We start from the raw sequence: 6,000 nt of genomic DNA, 5'->3' as shown, positions 1-6,000 counted from the left end.
TTAAATATATTTTTCCTGTTCTGTCACATCTTAGTGACTTCTTATTATTTTACTTTTTTTTGGACTGTCACTATTATTAAATGTTGTAGAGTGAACATTCAAATTATGTCTTCTTGTCTTGGCGTGTGTTTTGTACGTGTCACTTGTGGATAAAGCCAGTAGGGGGCAGTGTTGCTTAATGGATTGTTCACAAAAGAGTGTCATAGTGGGCACTGCTGAGTGCATCTGCAGCACTAAACTAATTACTTTTATAAATAACCTAATTACGTAATTACATTATTTCTGATTAACTCTACATTGAAGTAAGGAAAAAGATCAAACTATAATGCTCAACATTAATTAACTGAACCGTGTTGTGAGTGAATCCTCATCCAGCTGACTCTTATTCATCAGAGAAGAACATTTCAGGCTGATAACAAATAAAAAAAATATCTCTGCATAATTATGCGATATCGCTCAATTGTGCAGCCATTACAGGACTGGCATTGTTCACAAGCAAAATAATAATCAATTAAGGGGGCTTATCAATATTGCTCCCATTGCTTTAGCCATTATTTTTCAGTGGAAAATGCATTGAGGCTATTATGGACAATATGGCAGAATTGTTGTAAATGTATTCCCTTCAAAGCTCAGGAGACTTTTAGGACCTTCAGGGAAGGGAAAGGTTTTCTGCCTCCGTGCATGAATGGATTTTTGCTTTCCACCAATGTTTCCTTCATCACTGCACTTAATCACACCAAAGGAAGGCCATTGTTCATATGCATTAAACAAAACAGCCTCTGTTATCCCCCCCTTCTATTCTCATTCGTTTATTGATGACACAGTTTGATTATGTACAACTTACCTCAAGGTGAAAATTCTCTGTCAGCAACAAAACGACAATTTACGGTTTATGTCTTGAGCTACGCTTGTACTCTAAAGCATCCCAGGTTTATTGTTCTGAAACAGACCATGATGACAAGTTGTTCGCTGCTGACCCCCAAAGTGACATGACGATTTTTTTCCCCCTCCCCACCTATTGGTCAGATGCAGGGTCTGAGAGGAAATCCATTGCTGTGAGCTTTATGACAAAATGCTTCATCCTCCATTAACCTTCAGCGACTGGGATATCAGGAGGGGATTGCAGGTAAAATAAAGCACTGTTGTCAATAAGCATGTGTGTCACTGCGCTCAAAGGAGGTGCCGGGCCAACAGGAGGTGCCCTATGTCCTTGGTTTCTCCTCTGTGTTTTTGGGTCATTCCTTTTACAGGCTGTGACAGAAACCGTTGATAAGAAAATGATTACGTTTCCTGGGCCTCACCACGATCTCATTCACATTTCTGTCCGGCTCGGCAGATTACAGGAGAACAAGCTCTGTCCAAGGGCTGTTCTCTAATCGGGAAGTTAAAGAGCTTTTTGATTACTCCTAATAAAGGCCACATATATGAGCTGCGCGGGCTATTGTGGAGCCTGAAATCCATTTACAGTTACGTGTGTTTCTAAATGGGTCACAGTAGTGGTAGTGGTAGAAGCATTAAGGTTGGAGGCTTCGCCGTAACAAATACAATGACAATTTTCTTTTTTCCTTAAATTGCAAATAAATGACTAGACTACTGGGTTTGGTAGTACATCTGTAAAAGTCAAATTGCTTAAAATTCTTAGTACTATAATGTAATAACACCAGTAAACTGTACTGTCTCAATAGCAATTTTCAGAATTTTTTTAATAGAACATTTTGTTTGGGTGTGGGACCCACGGCCTATTGCCAGACTACTGTATAAATATTTAATGGTGTTTTATTATGTTTTGTCCGCAAGTAATAACATGAAAAATATTAAATAAAATTGATTAAAAAAAAGATTATAATGGTCTTGGACCAACAGTAGTCCAATGTCCACAAACACCATGTTGGTCAACAGCCGTTGTCAACCTGGGCTGTCAGTCATCTTTGTGATCCGTATGATTGTTTTGGCACTAAGTTCATGTGCCAAACGCAACACTCACAGATTTATCCAAGCCTGGTGAAGTCACTAAGAGGACACAGAATGTATCCCAGCCCTCGATTGGCTGGATTATAATAATCATGTTGATCATAGATTAGAGATGAAACTAGAGATTAAATATTAACTGACATTATTAATCAAGTAAGAAGACTGAGTCTCACACAACCCTAACGTGCTACTGTAGGCTCTTAAAACCTAGTCTATACTCAAGAGACCCTTGTGTGTGAGCTCCATTACAGCCAATCACACAGTATTTACCTAACTCAGCTCTGAGTTACACTCGTCACACTGTGACTGTTTAACTGTCACCCACAGAACGTCATTATCTCTGGCCGCTGAACTGAGCTGGATGCACGTCAGTGATTTCACTTGAAAAGGATCATCAAGATTCCGACGAGCACCTGGACCTTCATGTAGCTATAGCAGGCTGGCAGGAGGGGACGATTACTGGCCTCATTTGTTCTCCATAGACAGTTCTGACCTTTCCAATTGGCTCATCTTCTTATAAATATGACAGCTTTTCTTTCTTTAAAACCTGCAGTGATTTTACTTTTAATATGCACATAAATTGCATGTTAGCCCAGCGAGCAGCCGGGATTGAAAGAAGGAAGCGTATACATTGTGAGCGGCCTGATCTCGGCAGCAGCTTTTATTGGTCGCACTTCGGGCGACACGCACTAATGAAAGGTAACCACTTTAAACAAATGTGTTTTGAAAATGGTAAACACCCACAGCGGCACGACTAATGTATGTTTATGTCAATGACATTGGTAGCGCTTGTAAAGATACAGTACGTGCTTTAATCATGGAGCCTCTGTGCGGCGTTTAAAACATAACATCACAGAAGGCAAAAGGTCGAACGCCTACATTATATTTTAAACTCTAAGAGTCATTAAGAACAATGAGCCCAGATGGTATGATTAGCATATCATCACATGATCCTGATTCTTAACAGGAACTGTAAGAAATGCTTTACAAAATACACTAATATAACTAATACACTAATATAAATGACTAAAAGAAGAAATGTTTTTAGTAGGAACTGTAAGAAATGCTATACAAAATACACTAATATGACATCCAGATGTAGAGAAATGACTAAAAGAAGAAATGTTTTTAGAAATGTTGATTCATCTCAACTAATCACGATTACTCATGATTAATTTTTACGGGCTACTATCAAGATTAAATTCTCTACAATATACGGCATGTGAAAGGTCATACATGTGATAACATATGACCTACATTAAGTGAAGAAAAGGAAGGGTTTTACTGGACCCTGCAGAGATTAATAATCCGTGTGATGACAGATTATTAGTCATTGACAACTGAATTTAATTGGTAATGTTCTGATGTCAAGGACAGCCGTCCCCGGGACAGTCCAATCTCTGATACTGCTGGAGTGGGTGGAGGTAACTAGAGGGAACTGACATGCACACTCGGAGAACATGCAAATTTGTAAGAATATATAAAAAGGTGTTTCTGCCGAACCGCCTTCAGGTGATGGACCGCAGGGCATCAATCTCGGCCGCTTTCAACTAAATGGGATTTAAACTTCTGACCTTCTCCACGCGTTGCAGTAAGTGTAGCTGCTGAGACACCGCTGATTAAATGTCAGGATGTACAATCAGTGTCAAATTAGTGCAGAATAATGTGACATGAACACCAAAACAAAACACTTCCATTTCGGCTTTTCTGTTTAATCCAAGTGCTGTATTTATCTCAACCAAAGGATATATTTTTCTTTTTTGAGTCTGGTGATTTGATTATTATCTCAAAAATCCAAACCCTGGAGTCTGACTGAAAAAATGTATGAATTTTAAAAGAGAATAATAATCTTACTGTTGAGAAATATAACAGGATTAGATGAAGAAGAACAACGGCCAGGAGAATGTAGAGTTCTGTTGACAAACAGAGAAGGCACGGCCGACAATTCAAATTACACGCATGAGGCAAAATCAAAGTGTTGGTGGAAAGCTGCGCTTTATTTGCATGGCATTAAAGCAAGGTTTTCAATTTCAGAAGGTTATGGATACAGATCCATCATGTGGCAGAGCGAGAGAAACAGAGAGAGAGAGAGAGAGAGCAATACAACAAAGGCACCTTAACTGTCTCCAACAATAAAGACTTAGAGAAGCTTTCAGTGGAAACATGTTCTTCGCTGAGTGGACACGTTTTTGTTTTTTTAATTATTTGATACACATGAAATGGAAGGGTTGGCTTTGTTAAGCATAAACTCAAACGGACGTCACACGGTTTCTTTCTTTCTTCTCTCCCTGTCTGTTCCACATCAGTGGTCGCTCATCCTCTGCATCGTCTACTTTTGCACCAATCATCTCCAGGTCCTCTGTTACTTCATCCACAGATCTCCTCTGAGGTCTCTGTCTCTCCTCGTCTCGCCTGACAACTCCATCTCCACCATCCTTCTGCCTTCTGATATATTCACTTCACATCTTGACCTCCACTCTCTAACTCTATCACTAACTGTTCAACCTTAGCTGTGTCTCTGATCTGCTCTGTGAATGAACATGAACCCAGTGGAACTTCCTCTACTCTACTGCAGAAGATGATAATCAATTCCCGTCCCTATCTGTACTGTTCCACTATTTCCTGGAAACAACAATGGACATACTGTATCCATGCAATGACAAAATTATATTTAAATGAACCAATTATTATTAACCAATTAAATGAACCAGGTCAATAAATGTTGCTGACATAAGGGTTATATAATCAGGTCAATAAATGTTGCTGACATAAGGCCACACATTGGCTAAAAAAAATGGAGCTAAGAAAACCGCACAGACTTGCGATGTAGCCATGTACTCCAGGCTGTCGACATCATTGTTTGTAAATGGATACATGTCCACATGTTACTGTAAACGGGCCGATGTTACGACATGCAGGACATGCCTCACCAGCAGGAGGTTTTTTTTTTATCCGTTCCTCAGCAACCGTACACCTTAAACAGACTGAGCGAGTTCGTCTAAACCCGGGGGCAGGTAATGATGACCACAGGCGTGACAACCATCGTTACGTGTCCACCCGCACCTTCAGGGAGCCTGAGAGGAATCTGCTGTCACTCTAGTGGTGGAAACATCTGTTCCCATTAAATTACTGTGGCCCTGACGTACGAGTTATCTCTTCTGCCCTGCATTTTACCGCCTGAGCCCTGCGTCTGTCGTCTAGAGGATGAAACAAGATTAGTTAAACGACTGGAAACCGGGGAAGTAGTAAAAGGAAGGATAAAAGGAGATGTGGACGTTTCCTACTTTTGTCGTCCGCTCCTTTACCAATTAGGAAGCGAGGATTGTGTCCGGGCGTGGGCAAAGCTGACATAACGGCCTCGTCCATCAGATGAACTGTCACCTCACAGTTTAAACACACATCACCTGAATCACACCGTGAGCGGCCTGTGAAGACGCCGGGCGGCAGATCTCAGCTGACAGGGCAGATTTCCCATTTCATTAGCAGCGCTCGGCTATTTGGTGGGATTTTATCAACATTCCAAATCGGTTTTGAAAAATAATGACACTTGTGCTGTGACGGATGCTGTTTAGTGAAATTGCCTCCCTCACACAAACACACAAATATGTGTTTTTGATAGCAGAAAAAAGAATGAAGCAATGCTGCAATTTGGATTTTTGCACATTTATATAAAGATCGGAGGCAAATGAGGGGACCCAAAGGCAACAGTGAACATAAAATAACATAATGGGATAAAAAAATGGAGAGCTCTCCGATGCGTCATAACAGCTTTATCTCCAAACTGCTCCACTTTCCTTGTCCCTTCATATCCTATCTATTCTAGTCAGTCACCCCCCCCCCCAAAAAAAATCCTTTATTTTCACTCAGCCATCCTTTAGACATAAGAATTGTCCACATGTTTGTAGACAGCCATAAGAATTGTCCACATGTTTGTAGACTGTTCAGTTGTCATAGCAGATCTCACTGCTCTCTTGCTGCTATCCTTTTGCACACGTTCAGTACTTTGGGGGTTGATGTGTTGTTGACTCC

Source organism: Cynoglossus semilaevis, chromosome 12, assembly GCF_000523025.1.
Source record: "Cynoglossus semilaevis isolate Cse_v1.0 chromosome 12, Cse_v1.0, whole genome shotgun sequence".
NCBI classification, from domain to species: domain Eukaryota; kingdom Metazoa; phylum Chordata; class Actinopteri; order Pleuronectiformes; family Cynoglossidae; genus Cynoglossus; species Cynoglossus semilaevis.
This window is presented reverse-complemented; position numbering follows the sequence as displayed.